This window comes from Platalea leucorodia, assembly GCF_965183815.1.
Source record: "Platalea leucorodia genome assembly, chromosome: 4".
In the NCBI taxonomy this organism is placed as follows: domain Eukaryota; kingdom Metazoa; phylum Chordata; class Aves; order Pelecaniformes; family Threskiornithidae; genus Platalea; species Platalea leucorodia.
In genome coordinates this window covers 88,069,246-88,084,334 of record NC_138826.1, presented here as the reverse complement: position 1 = coordinate 88,084,334, position 15,089 = coordinate 88,069,246, and the positions used below count along the sequence as shown (strand labels likewise).

Below are 15,089 nucleotides of genomic sequence, written 5' to 3'. Positions count from 1 at the left end.
AAGATACTGTAACACCCCCCTTCCCTCTCTAATTAAGTAAAACTTTGAAATTTTATGTCAGGTTTCTTCAGTGTCTGCCTTTTTGACTTGCAACATACAGAATGAATGGATAGTCTTTTCATTGACTAACGCAGGGTCAGAATGAGCTCACATCCCTCTAATGTTGCCCTTTCCATAGCACTCTGTAAAACTGCATGGGTATGTTTTGATCCTTCTGAGGTATGGATATTTTGGTTGTGAACATGTTTTCTGTGAAAACTCTTAGTCACTAATAATTGTAGTGACACTTTAAAGTATTTGTTACTGTTTTTACTAGAAAGGGAAAAAAGCATATAAAACGGCAAGAGAATGATAGATTTTGCTTAGAAGGTAAGCTTCTGAAATTGTTATGCATGAAGAGCATTTAAAATAATCTAGTTGTCAATGTTTAATACTGAAACCGGAAAAAAAAACAAGTGAAAATTGTCTTGCCTAATCAGTTGCCCTCATGCTTTGTGGCATCAAACTCAGAAGACATACCAAGTTTTGCCTTGGTTAACAAAAGAAAATTCCCTTTGGTGGTGTGTTTCTTCTCTCTGAATGCAGCTATCATGGTTCTGCCCACATTATCTTTTTTTATTTTCTTCTATTTTCTTTTTTTTTTTCCCTCTCTCCTCTGAAGAATTACTCAGTATTTTTCTCTCAGAGGTGACAGTCCAGTGGTGTCAGGGTAAGGGAACAAGATGGACAGCTGCTGATAGAGTGGGTTCGGTTTGGGTTCCACAGCAAGGTCTTGTCATTCACTGGAAACCTCACCAGTTCCTGCTCCTGCCAGCAGTCTGACCTCTGTGGACACGGTCAAACTGGCAAAATAAAATCGGCAAAAAATCAGAATTACAAATGGCTAGATTGCTAATGGAAATATGTCCCTTGAGTAAGAATGAGACTCCTAGTGATACCTTGTAATTGTACATCTGTTATGAGGAGCTAATTTAAATTTGGGGTTGAAGTATGAAGTGATAGTGATAAAAATCTATGCAACACTGCTGAGCTGGTCATATCCCTGACATATTCATTTTGTAATATTTCCTTTACATTTTTTGTAATATCACATAAGCTTTGAAATTTTAGCTATTAAAAGTTTTAAATTTTTTTCACTTAGTGCGAGATGCTTTGAATTGGGTTACTATATAAATCTAGAGAGGAGCAGCTATGTTCCATTAAGTGGTGAAGGCATTCCCAGTGTTAGTATAGGCACATGATGCTGTGAACTTAATTTTAATCTGAAGACAGGGTTTTAGATAGATGCAGAACACTTTAGCTAGCCTTTTTTGTCTCCTGTGCTCCCAGAACACCTCCTTTTTCTACCTTATGTGTTCTTACTGTTTGGGTTTTTTTTTTTTGTCCCTGTACTTTTCTTTCTCTTTTTCATCTATTCTTTTCACTCTTTGTTTCACTTTGTTTCTTTGCTTCCCCAGCAATTTAAGATTGAAGAGTGAACTTTTGGACAACCTCATTGTTCTTCCTGATGCTTAGTCTTTGTATTGCCACGTCATAAACTTGTCTCATTTTCAATTTATAAACTGAGAGGGATGTAGGTCACTATTTATATGAGCATTCAAAGTTTTGTTACAAACAAACTCCTCCCTCAGTCAGTATATAAACCCCTGATTCAATGAATGTTAAAACTGCAAACTCAAGGCAATCTGAATTTAAGGAATGCTGGAATGAAGGTTTTCTTTCCTACCGTAAGTCAGGTTCCATCTGCATATCACTATTACGTCGGTTTTTGATCAAATGCTGTTTTTCCCAGAGGATTCTGGCCTTGTTTGCCGGACAGGACGCATGGTGTTTGCTCATTGAGGTTTTTCTTTTTTAATCCCATTGTTCAGATCATGATATCCAAAATTCTAAGTAAATTCTGGATTAATGTTTTCTCATAGTTCTTCATTACAGTTTCATGGAAGTGCTTTATAATATGTTTTTGAAAAAGTTATACATTTATATTGCCTCACTGAGGTGACAGCGATGCAATAGAAAGAGAAACTAAGGCATTGGCTTAATATTTCACAACGGAAATACCTTTCATGTAATTTGCAGCTGTGAATGTTTAATGCTTCTGCATAGACTCTTGAAATATTTCAAGCAGAAGGCACTTGTGAAAATCTTTGTGTGGCTCCCCCAGCATTATTTAAATTAAAAAAAAAGAAAGACAAACCTTAAGAGACAGGCGTAAAATCAGTTTACATGTGTGACATTTAAACATCTTAGCTAGACACATTTTCTTTCTATAGTGTCTGCCTCATTAATTAGGAGAAGATAGAGGTACATCTTGACAGTGGTTCCTGGTCTATTGACTACACCAAAAGAATGAGGAAATCCAGAAATGGTGGGTATGAGTCCAGGGTCTGAAGCTCCGCACGCAGTAGTGGCAGGGTCTTTGGGACTCTCTGCTTCTGCATCAGCATCTTACATGCCTGCCTCTTTCTCTCTGCAGTTTCTTTTTCTGCTCCTGTTCTGAACTCTAATTCCTCTTCTGGTTTCCTCCTCCCCTGTGTCCTAGCTATCCTCCTGATGGCACCCAACTGATTTTTAAGAGAATTAAAGTATTTCTCAGCCCTAGGATGAAGTGTCGTTAGCTATCCTGTGGCTAGGCTTACATCCACACCATTGCACAGAGGTCTCATGCAAGAAGGTGAAATGTGCGTTGTAGATCAGCAGAGAGAAGTTGTGAAATTCTGTACGATCTCAGTGGAGCATGTGAGCGGGGTGGTGGTGCAGAGCCTTACAGCTGAAGCAAACTCTAGCAGGTCTTCCATGTGATGGTACACAGTACCTTCCTAAGATAAAAACATGGTCTGCTTGTCAGTGTTACACAGCATTCAAGTGCTAGAGCATCCCAACAGACCAGATTTTAAAATGTTTTCAGCTGGAGGGGGAATATTTTCCTGATTCAGAAATGATTGAACTATTGTAGCTACTTTAAAAAAAAATAAAAAATCTGATCAGTTCAGCCTGAAAGATGGTTAAAGGAGGTATTTGGGCATAAAAGGCTTGTGCATTCTGTAATTTGGCCAAGTGAATGAATATGGAGTCTTAAAAGCAATGACTAAGATTATCTAACACAGTATTACTGCCTGTGCTGTCTGTAACAACGGAAGTTGCTCTTAAAAGTAAAACCGAATCTGTATGTTTTCATAGTTTTTTTCCTTCCAAAGTAGTGCATTTGAAGGCAATTTTAAACAAGGCTCAGATTAAAGTGCATTTCGTGTGCATGCAACTGATTGTGCGGTTCTCTGAATATGGAGTATAAGAAGAGCTATAGAAAATTTCTGGAAAATCGTTAGTCTAGAAGTGTTGGATAAACCTCAGATTATAGGATTGTTTTTGGAATTCCTAACTTTAAAACATGATATGGTTTTCAAAGTGAGTTATCTGCCCTAGATTTCTTTTGAAAATGGCACTGGAGTTAAATGCTTACAAAAAATATTTTTGCTCTCTTGATTTTTTCTTTTTTTTTTCCCCCCCCTCTGAAAAGAAGCTTCACTTGAGGAGAGAAGTTGTATCCATAAGAAGATTACTGGTACTTATGAAAATGGATTGGAAGGCTGTAACTTCATAGTTAAAGAATGAATACCATTGCTACATTAAAAAAACCGTTTGCGTTGTAAATGAAGACACTTTAGTTGTAAGGGTATAGGAGGATTATGTAATGAGGAAAAGGGCGAAGCAATTAAAAGAGAAAGTGTTTGTTACAAGAGGAGTGAGTGTTCTCAGGTGAGGTGATGGTTTTAGTTTTATTTAGTGTGTTCTCCTACATTAAAACTATCATGAAAATAGTAAAGATGTCTATTCAAGTAATATATGTCTCATTTTCTCCTCTTCTTTGTGTTTTACAAGTTAGGCAGTTAATACCCAGACTCAGCTATAAATCTTTGGGTGTCAATTTAAGATCCAGATTTATCCCACATATCTTCCTCCACTTAATTTTAATGCTTGAGGTGAAATTTCTCTCTTCTGACTTCAGCTGGCTAAAAGGTAGGCATCTAGGCCTCTGGAAGTCCAGGGAAAGAAATGGAAGAACTTCTTATGTGTCCTTGAAAGCACATGCATAAGCCAGAAACGAGCATTTGCTCTCTGAATGCATAAGCGTAACTGAACAGAGTACGTGTGTTACTGTAATATATATAACGGATCATACAGTCAGTATAAGCACTGCTGTACCCTTTTCCTCCTTTTCAGACTATACTTGTGGCAATACACATATAGCAAATCTGTATGTTATGCAAATATGCTGCAGATAACGAACAAACAGTAATTTTCACTAGGATGGACTTACAATGTGTAACCATGACACTGTGAGTTACTGGAGTAAAGCTTTCCCCCTTTATGCTTCAACTTCCAGGTAGAGGGATTTTTTTTTTTTATTATGTGGGTCTCGTTTTCTGTCTGTAACCCAGGGGTTTGGTAAAAATCTTCCTATATAAATAGGTAGTAGCAATGCTAGACCTGTGCTAGAGCATAAGAACCTAAATAAGTCTTGTATCACTGTAGCAATTACAGTATAATGTATTTACGGTTGTGAAACCTTTGGATAATCTTTTTTTTTTTAAAAAAAAAAAAAAAAGCATGCAACAATATTTAGTCAGTAGAACCCCTATGGGATTATGCATTTTTTGTAGACCGCCTCCGTGTGCCTGTGTGAGTAGTGTTTATTGAGATCACAAATGAGAATGTGGCTAACATATTTTCCTGTGAGGGATCACTTCTGGACTCATACTTTCTTCTCCCCCCTCTGTCAGGCTTCTGTTGTGGTGCTCATCCTTCTCGGTGAAGGGTCTGTATTGAATTATGGTTTGTTTACTGGCTCTTCCAACCTCAGTCACAGACCCTCTGGGATCTTTCCTCTTAAACCGTCTTTGTCTGGGGAAACCAGAGTCTGTAGTTTCTTAAAAAAAAAAAAAAAAAAAGAAAAATTATTTAGATTGTTTTGGCTGAGAAGTGTGATAATTTTTTAACTTGTAGTTTTATAATGATGTGTAGTGTTAGTGCATAGGTTTTTTAATTTTGCAGGTTCTTAATATGCGCATCCCCCTTCCGTTGCATATATAAATCATTGTCAGTTTTTACTAAAAATATGTTTAAGTTACAGTTTTGTGCTTATTTTTAGAGAATCGGAATAGTATAAATTGGATTAGGTGTAGAATATGCAGAATAAAAAGTTAGCGAGCTGTGTAATTTTTGCTCAGAGAGGATGCTCAGTGTCCTCTAATTTTGCACTTCTATTTACATCTGTTGTGAGAAAGCCCTTACTGGGCCACCATGCTAACATATGAAGTTAGCCCAAGTTACTAACCTTGCTTATAAAAACGGCCTTAAAATATGAGGTAGAGTTCTTGTCACCAATTTCTATGTCCTAACAAAGTTCTAAATCAGGCTACATTTCCTTTCAGGGTCTTTTTTTTAATTGAAGTTTTGTTTGTCTATGTCAAGTCAAGTATGTAACATACTCAAGAATCACTAAATTTTAGCACTATCGAAACTCATCTTTATTATATGTTTGTTCTTTAAATTGGCTATTAAACTTTACAACTGTAGAAATGTGCTTGATACTGATGGACTTACTATAAACATTTACTGTGAAAACTTTAAAAAAAAGAAGAGTTCTGGATCAGTAAGAAATGTAATAGTAAAAATCTAATTTTTGGAAAAGCGGTAGATATGGAAGTGGTTAAGGGAGCCTCCGTTAGGACAGCAGAAGTATATTATTCCCATATATACATCATGTAACTGACACATGTTAATCATGATGCACTTCAAAGGAGTAAACTGCTGAAACAATTTCTTTCATTTAGGCTTTTATCTTAGGATGTTTGGTCATAATTTAGGAACGCTTTACTCTGAAAGAAAAGTATGAGTGGGTTAATTGTATTTAATTGAAAACTTTTCCTTCAAGGATTTCTTACACTGGAGCCATGCTAAATGGCATTAAATAGTAACTATGCCAATTAGAAAAGATGATGATCTTTCATACTTCAGTTAAAACTTTTAACTTATGTTTCATGTGGTTTTGAAGATTCTTGAAGGGCCAATTCTTTTAAAAAGTGAAATTTCTTTGTTAAGCATCAGCCTCACTGGATTTAATTTCGGTGTTAAAACCTGTAGTTTCTCAATATTGTGGATAATAGATTTAATAGTGAAGATGATTTCCCCCCCCCCCCCTTCATCCTGTTACAAAGAAGTCTAAAGATTTCTGGAATTTTTCTACTTTTAACTCTGTAGTGAAAAGTATGTATTTACTCTTGATTTGCAAACATGAGTTGCAATTTCCAAACTGATATGCCATCAGGTATATGTTACAAAATTGGGCAATTAGTTTTTTACATACAGATTTGTTTTGAGGGGTAATATAACCTGAGGTTATGGCTTTGTTACGTTTTGCATTCTTGCAGAATTTAGTAACCAGTTCTCAAGTGAACTTCTTCCTTATAGAACCTTGTTATAGGAAAAGTAAAATTTAGGATTGCATATTGAAAGGTGCCTCAAAACACATCAAACCCACAGTGTCACTTTCACTAAACCAAGTTAATAGTTCAAGTTTTTATCCTTCTGAGAAATAGCAAATCACACCACTGCAGTCTAATACGGTGCAGAGAAATGCCTGTGATATCACTAGCTATCGCTGAGGACTCTGATCCAGACCTCAAGATCAGAACGGTGAGTAAAGGAGATACCAAAATTAAAAGCATGATATCCACTTAAAAATAGCTTGTGTCCAGATAGGAGACTGACAGTACTGTCTTCTGTTTGTTTCAAAGCACACCTTTATTAAGCAAACACTGTGGACTTCATAAGTAATGTCTCTGTTAACCCTTTAAGTAAATAATGTCTCTGTTAAAGGGTTAATAGAGACATTACTTAGGCATTAAGTCTAGCTTTCCTTAGTTAGCTGAAAGGACCTTCCCATAGGGTTGTTATGGAAAGTAAATATCCAGATCCAGGGATTCCTCTGCTGCAGCTGAGTTAGGAGAGGGACAGCTGATTCTGGATCTCCTGTCTTGGAGATCAGTGTCCTGGAAGGTACTAGTATTTGATAAATGGATACAAGACTGTAGGAGGGTGTCCCCTGAAATGCTGGAGGGTTTATAAAGAGAAAGTCATTAAGCTGTTCTTCATTTGTATGATTTCTCTGATGCCTTCCAGCTGATCCTGCAGCTCGCCTTTCCAAGGGCATAGAGGAATAAGCTGTGTCTCTTAGAATTATTTTTACTTTTCTGCCTTTCTTGAAAATGCCAGTGTTCCCATTCATAGTCTGCAAGAGATGTTTCGTATAGGAAGTGAAAAGCATTAGATGGAGAGATTTTAGAAAATGTATGGGAATGTAAAAAGCAGTGAAGGTCTCGGACAATGTGGGCTGTTCAGGACAGTGTCATGTTTTTCTCTCTTGGAAGCAAGAGACAGAAACCGTGTATGCAAGGTGCTGGTTTCCCCTAGAAAGAGGTTAAGGAAGAACTATCTAAACCTATTCTGCTTTACTTCTGCAGTGTCAGCCTTCCGAGTGAAGTGTCAACTGCAAAGCAATAGCTTTGATACAGCCATGTCTGAGCAGACTATTTATGATCGTTACTGCCACAAAGCGCTTTGCGCTTCCTTTTTTTTTTTTTTTCCTTCATTCATAAAAGCTTCCTGGCAAACAACAGCCTGCCAGCACAGGTACCTGCATGACAGGGAAATAAGCAAATCAACATAAACCCAGGAGATCCTACCAGTCCGTAGACTGGCTACAAAGTTGCTGTGAGAACCGGTGGAGAAGTTGGTTGGCTGAGCCTGCTCTGATAAATCTGGAAAGTTGTTTTTTCACTGTTCATTGCTAGACAGGCTTGTAAGCACTGCCTTAGGCTCTAACAATTATCTCTGATTTCCAGCAAGGCAGCTGAATTAGAGAACTGCTACATCAAGGAAAGACAGGAACAAGTTTCTAAAGAGATATTTCAGGTAGTTTGCTGGGCTCTTCTCCAGCTTAAACATCATCTAGGAAGCTATTGCTGTTCTTGGTCCTTCTCACAAAATTAGATTTTGGAGGTCATAGATGGAATATTTCATAGATGGAGCATGATCCTGGCTCGCCAACTGATTTAAACATGTCGTTGAAGTAAGATGATGTGCGTCTGTTCATGATGTGACTAATATGATACTTCATGGAGCATCTATTTGAAATTGCCTGTGTCGAGCTGAAGTCCAAGATCCTTTTCTGTATAGGATGCCTTTTTCTGTAACTGTCTGTAGCGAGTATGCTTCTTTTACACAACATTTCCAGAATAATTTCTGCATTTTTGTTCTGCTTTGGTGCCTACTTAGAGTGTCATGCCAGTAAGCAAATGGGTAGAAATGTCGTCTTGTTTTCCATGTCACCGTTACCTTTTTACAAAAGGCACTTGATCAGCTACTAACTCAAAATAGAAAAGGCCTGTTGGGACAAATCTGCAAAATGAGTTACGGTAAAATAAACTTTATGGGGGAGAAACTTCAAATCTGTCATCTTGCATTGCTCTAGACTCCTCTCAGTTTTTTTCATTTTGTTTTTGTTCTGTTTTTATCTATACGCCTGTCTTATCCAAAGGTAGCTTTCTGATATTTTCCTAACAGTCAAATTACTTCTCAGCTTCTTTAAGTGTGTCTGTTTCCAGGAGCCAGACCTTCTGCCTTTCTAGTAGCAAGTCCTATGTCTGGCTTCTGGCTGCTGCAGGCTGAGTATCCATTATAATAGGCTTATAGAATTCATTTTTCTAGGAATAACGTTTTTTATAGTAAGTTCTGTTTGTCTCACTTCTCAGACTTTAGATAGAGAAATGGAAGCTGCATTCCTTGCATTCTGTCCATAGGGAGGGAGTGAAGGAGGGAACCCGTGCCTTTCAGTAAAGAGTATAAACCTGGGATTTGCTCTTCTGTGTAGTAGCAAAATATGCTAACAATTCCCCATAACTTCTGTTTGTGTTACTACTCTCAGCTGGTTAAGATCTATTCATTACTAACAAATATTCAGTGCAAAATTTTAGCTTTAGAGACTCATTGATAATATGCAAAGGAAGGAAAAGTAGAATAACTCATATCATATTAATTCTCATTGTCAATCTTTGATAATACTGTCAGCCCCATCTTCCCCATCCGTTGTTTTTGGTGTTTAAATGGTACTGAGACCTTTGGGGTTTTTTTTCCCTTGTCTCAGTTACTCTCTATGCTCTTGTCAGAAGTGAGTGAAAATGGACATAAGGCATGTCCAATTAAAGTAAACTCTAAAAGGGACCTAATATTTACTCAACTCTTAATCTAAACATAAACTGTTCTAGTATGCTTTTTTCAAGTAATTTATTATAAGAATATATTGAACTTCCCAAAAAATTGTTTTGCATATTGATATTGTAACTTAAGACGTATTTGAAAGTCCAGATATATACAAGAGCAGAGATTGTACCAGCATTACTTTTTAATTGATTTGTCATGGAAGGTTTTCAAATACTTTTTTTTGTTATTGTATTTGTTACAGGAGCTATTTTTAAGGGACGAAAGGCCTGCAAATAGGTAGCAAGAAAAATTTGAATATGAGGCAGCCTGGGGATGATACTATTGGGAAAACTTATTAAAAATATTATACAGTTTTATATTTAAACCTATGTAAATATCATTATCTCTAGCGTTGACTTTGGAGCATTTTTTTAATGTTTTATTATGCATACATATCTTTTAATCTTAATTACATATAGTCAGTCAAGAAGATCTCTGGGTGCTCATTCCTAGAAGTTTAATTAATTTTAAATACTGCAGGAGAAGGTTTTAGCATACATAGTAGCATTTGTAATACTGAAATTTGATGTAAAGCCTTAAGTGTTATAATGTACCTTCCCTTAAAAGAATGGTTCTTAATATATTGTAAAATAATCAAAGCAGTGCTCTGTATAGCTCTATTTATAAGAGTGCTTGTGTAATGACACATTTTTAATTACAAGATCCTTGTGCTTTCAGATATGTCTGTACTTACTTTAGAAAGCAAGCTTTTTCTTTTCTTTAGCTGTCATCTAAATATTACTGAATATTACCTCTTAAGAACTGATGAGTGGAATTACTGTTCTGGTCCATCAACACATTAAGAGTGTGGAGTGGCATAGACAATACTGAAACAGTAATTTGACCTAACGCGTTCTTGCATTGTCATCTGCAATACATCAAAAGAAAAGTTTGCCATTTAGCTCTTCCAATTTAAAGAGCAAAAGGCTCAAGAGCAAAAGGCTCAAGAGTTTTCTGACTTGAGAACCGACCATGTTTATGAGGTAGGAGACGAATAAGCTTCATGTTGTTCCTAGCTACTTTGGATTTACCTTTCAGGAATAAAGAAGATATTTCTGACCGAAGGCAAAATAACCTGGACACTGAGCAGCTGGAAGAGATGTGCAGATTGGTTACTTGACAGTGCTACCTTCCTCCTTCATGTAAAGGGAATATAAACTCTGGATGCACCTTAGAAGCAGTAGTTACAGCCATACTTTTACATGTTAAATGCAGTTAGATTTTTGTAATTTTGCTTGATAATTATAGGTACTCTGCAAAGACTGAAATGTTTTAAGAATTTTAGGTTGTTATCTGTTTCCCGGTGTTAAAACTTAAGCAGTAACGTCCACATTTTTAGTGTACCTGCCCAAAGACAGTTATGCAGGTGAACATTCAGTTATGAAAGAATACGCCATATTATTTAATGTGAAAACCAGCTCCTTCTCTGTATGAAGGATATGTTATTAGTTGGAAGTTTTGCTTTTCTTGTGTTTTCTGCTGGAATTTTTCTCCTTGCTGTCTGTTTAAAACAAGAGGAGGGAAAAATGAAGGGAAAGGGGAAAAAGCTCTTCCGCAACCCTCTTTTTTCCCCCCCTTAAAAAAAAAAAAAAAAAAAAGGTGGGGGGCAACTTAGTTTGCAGATCTTTAGAATAGATTGGGCCGTGTTGGTATCGGTAGGATTCCCTGTGTGTAAAAGCACTTGCATTTGGGGAGAGATTGGCCCCAATCCCACACTAAACATGGCTTGATGTAAGACACATGACTTTCTGATTTGCCTTCAGCAAGGCTAATTGTGTGTATAGTGTTTCCACTTGAGGAGTAGGTTATATAAAAAGGAAATAGAAGAGTGATTGAAGGGGCACTGCTGATTGTTTTAAGTTGACATTTTCTAATAACGCATTTTGAATATTTTACCGTGAGGTGCTTTTATTTATTCAAATACTTCTTTTCCCCTGCATCTCAGTTGCTGATCTACAGTTCGCTGCAGAAACTCTTTTATACGTCAGCAAAGGTATCTTGCTAGTCTGTTCGCCTCCTCCTCCTCATGCACCCTCTGCTGCCCGCTGGCTCCTCAGGGCAGGGTTGTTCCTGCTGTTTGTCGCTGTTGGACGCGGCGGTCGGCCTGGGCGCGCAGGAGCGCATGAGCAGCGCGCGGCCTGGATGGACCAACCAGGAAGTGCCAGTAAGAGCGAAACCGGTGATCTGCAAAGTGCTCTCAAACCAAATAAGCAAAAACACTGACAATATTTTGAGTAACTTTCGCTGATGATTAGGCATTTGTTTGCAAGCAGAGGTGACAAGTGCATAAACCACTGTTTCATGGTTTTAACAGAGTCCCCAAGAGGTATTTATTGAAGCCATGTACTCTTGTCTCTCTGAGGAGTATGTGTATATTAAGGGTGAACGCCTGTCTCCTTGTCCTTGTAATAGTAAGTTCTACTTAGGAGATATGTAACTGTTGATCATGAATTGCACTTTTATTTTGCTATTATTGTTGCTGCATTACTGTAAAATTGCTGTACTGGCAACCTAAAAATAAGGGCATTTTTGGATTATCTAATATCCACTTAAATAGCAGTAGATAAAATGCTTGAAACATTTATGGGATTTTGTACTGTGGTGTTGGGTTAAATGGAAAGATTGGAGAAGAAAGATACACCCGTGTCTGGGCTATGTTGTTTGAGTAAATTAAACAAAATAGCTCTGCATCAGTGCCTGACTGTGCTAGACTAGCACAGGTGCGTGTTTGTAGCTCCACATAAACATATGATGCTTGAAGAATTAAGGAGAATGAAACTTGGAGAAATATAATCCATTAGATGAAACAGAATGAAATCCATTTTCAGTGTAAAATTTGATATAGCTGCAATGATGTATACTGACCAACTTCAGACCGGAAAGCAGGAATAGCGCAGGTGTGCTCAGATGAGTGCTGTCGATTCACGCTGAACTCGCAGCGTGCAGAAGCTGAGTTGTCGCTGTCAGGACTGTCCCAGTTCTGTTTCCGCAGACACTGCCAAATGCTGCTTGTGCTGTAAAGCCAGGGCTCAGATACTGCGTCCAACAGTTTGAGAAATATTTAGTTAACTTCTTAACATCTTTGCCCAAACTTCTTATTGAATGTAATACTCCTTTAACTATAAAAAAAAAAATGTTACTTTTGCAGGTTTCTGACAGATGTGAGGATTGTTTTACCTTTGAGGCATGAGCCACACGTGTGTTTGCACAGAGATTCTTGTATGCCCACAGCTACTTGAACCAGAGACCTCTTCTCCTTTGCAGTTGGTGTTTAGCTGGAGTATTCTTGGTGCCCTCCCCTGTCTGCTGACAACACTTTGCTATTTTTGTTTTTCACTGAGCTGCGCAGTTTTTCGCTCAGAGTTTCTGGCCTTGAAATCTGCTCACCCTACTTGTCATTGGTATCTGTGGTAGTGGCTTGATGGTATCTTCACGCTGCATGGTGTAGGGCCAAAAGATGGTGGCTAGGTGCAAAAGCTTCTGTTTACCTCTTTCTTAAACAGCGGATGAGATGGATGTCTATTAACTTAACCTGTCTGGGCATGTGCTCCAGGCTGTGGATTTGTGCAGTACGTTAGTGGATCTCTGTCTTCCCCAAATCATCTGGGAGTAACATAACTTCTCTTTATAATACAGGTCTTCTGCCATCTTTGTCCTTCAGAGAGAGCACCACCCCCAGGTGGGGGCAACGGCTGTACTTCTAGGATTTAACTGCAGGCACTGCAATGTCCTGTGTATTAGAAACAGTGGGGGGAAGGGAAGCATCCCACAACCTCACGGATGTTCTGCAGTAGCTGGTGGTAGCTAGGCTGTTCTTACCTGCTGGTGTGGTTTTTCCTACCAACTGTGCTTTGCTGCAGACTTCTGCTTCCTTGGCTGTTGGAAAGAAAGTTCAGAAGCTCCAGGCTCTTAGGAGGATATTTTTGGTATTGCTTTCATGTCTGGCTGTCTTGACACAATCAGAGAAGTTTTAATAGTCAGAGTCTAGAGATAGGTGTTCTAGGAAAGCCCAGGATATGCAAGAATGCGTTTTGCCAAAATGCTTCTATCTGTTGTAGAGGATCTGCCTTTTAATAAACCTATTCTGTTTGGCCTGAAAACAGATGATCTTTCGTTTTGTCAGGGTTTCTCACTGACAGTGGTGTCCATTGAACATCTTTTCTTTTGCCTCTTTATTTATTTTTTGTTTTTTCCCAAGTAAGGTGGCTTTTACACTGCTTGAAGACCTCAGCTTCAGCTTTTCCTTACTCTCTGTTCAGATTTGCAGAAAAATACTGTCAGAGTTGAAGGCTTCACAAATGTTACCTCCAGTACCCATCTATATTCCCTCTGTTGGTATCACTCTAGGTGTCCCAGCAGGTTCATATACCTGCTTTGTCCCCCTGCCTACAGTTTCCTTTCTCTAAATAAAAAAGAAAAAAAAGAAAAAAAAAAAAAAAAAAAAAAGCAAAGCACAACAAACTGTCTCTCCTGTTCTTGATACACTAGCTGCAAGTGTTACCAGTCATGCTACTGCTGTCCTGCAGTTCATCACTACCTTTCCCTTTCTGGAGTCAGAGTGTGGACTTTTCACTGTATAGTACAGAAAGTTTCATTGCACTGTGGAGGGAAAGGGTTTTACAGCCTGTTTTTCTAATATCAAAAAGGAGGAGAAAGACGGAGTAATTTTAGACTTAAGCATTCATCTTCTCCCCTCCCGTTTCCTTAGGGCTTCAGGACTGGCCGTTCTATTCGCCAGTCAGGAAAGAAATTGGTGTGTCTCTTGATGTCAGGATACTGGAACGGAAATACAGAAGTGAGTGTCACAGAGGAAGTATCTGTATTTTTTAGTGATGCAAATCTGCTAACAGTAAAATATCTGGTTGATTGGCTTCTTTATGGCACTAAGGTATAGTGACGTTGTCTCCTTTCTCTTTATAATAATGAAATAGGGGTCTTTTAATTAAGAGACTCAAGAAACTATATTGTTGACTTGAAACAACTTTTTTTTTTTTTTTTTTTTTCTTTTCTTCCCCCTCAATGGAGCACTAAACTTAAAGCCCAAGTGCCCAGAAATTTTGCTTACCTCCTGTCAGTTGGATGCAGCTGACTGGGGTGATTCTGGACACAGCATCTGTGAAGGCTTTTCTGCCTTGGTGGATTCAGAACTGTTAAGGCTTGGTTTAGATGGCTGTCCTACCACCCCTTAGGGTTGTCCCTTAGGTAACTCTTAGGTGACTCCTTCCAATTTCAAGTTTCATTTGAGTTAGTTTTACTTAATCTAGAATGGGATGCACAGGTCTTGCAGTTTAGAGTTGCTCATCCCAGCAAAGCAGAAATGTCTCATCAGCTTTCTGGAGCTCTTCAGTGAAGCAGAGCGGCTGACAGGTCACTGTCTTTGGGTGACAGTGATGGTGTGTATCACTACAGTATAGCAATATTGAAGAAAATATTGTGAAGTCACATGGAGTTTACCAGGGTCAAATAAATAAACATGTCAGGGGTTGAGTTTGACGTTAGTTTGTTTTCTGGATGTTTAGAGGACTTTAGCAAAAGTCTGAGTCACTTCATGGTTGAGTCTGAACAGGAGACTTAGACCAGTGTGTTGGAGGTGGACATCTGCAGATGGATCTCTTGTCAGCTCTGTTACGCATTCAGAGAAAAATTCTTGAAATATCAATTCTGTTAATTTTAGTGCTGCAGTGATGTGTGTTGGTATTTGCACACCTTAGAGAGCACGGCAGGGTCAAAATTTGCCTTGGACCAGTGGGAAAGTCGGTCGCTCTTTT

At 38.2% G+C, this 15,089-nt stretch overlaps 1 protein-coding gene across 7 annotated transcripts in view; it reads left to right on the top strand.

Annotated features, from left to right (window-relative positions):
• Nucleotides 1-15,089, top strand: part of CNOT2 (CCR4-NOT transcription complex subunit 2) — a 93,935-nt gene that overhangs the window by 11,397 nt on the left and 67,449 nt on the right. Inside the window, exon 1 of one of the 7 annotated variants that reach the window (XM_082310347.1) lies at nucleotides 11,468-11,485. The exons of the other annotated variants lie outside the window; for them this stretch is intronic. The gene's annotated coding sequence lies outside the window, so the exon portion shown is untranslated. Of the gene's footprint in view, nucleotides 1-11,467; nucleotides 11,486-15,089 lie in introns of those variants that run through there. 7 annotated transcript variants of the gene reach the window in all.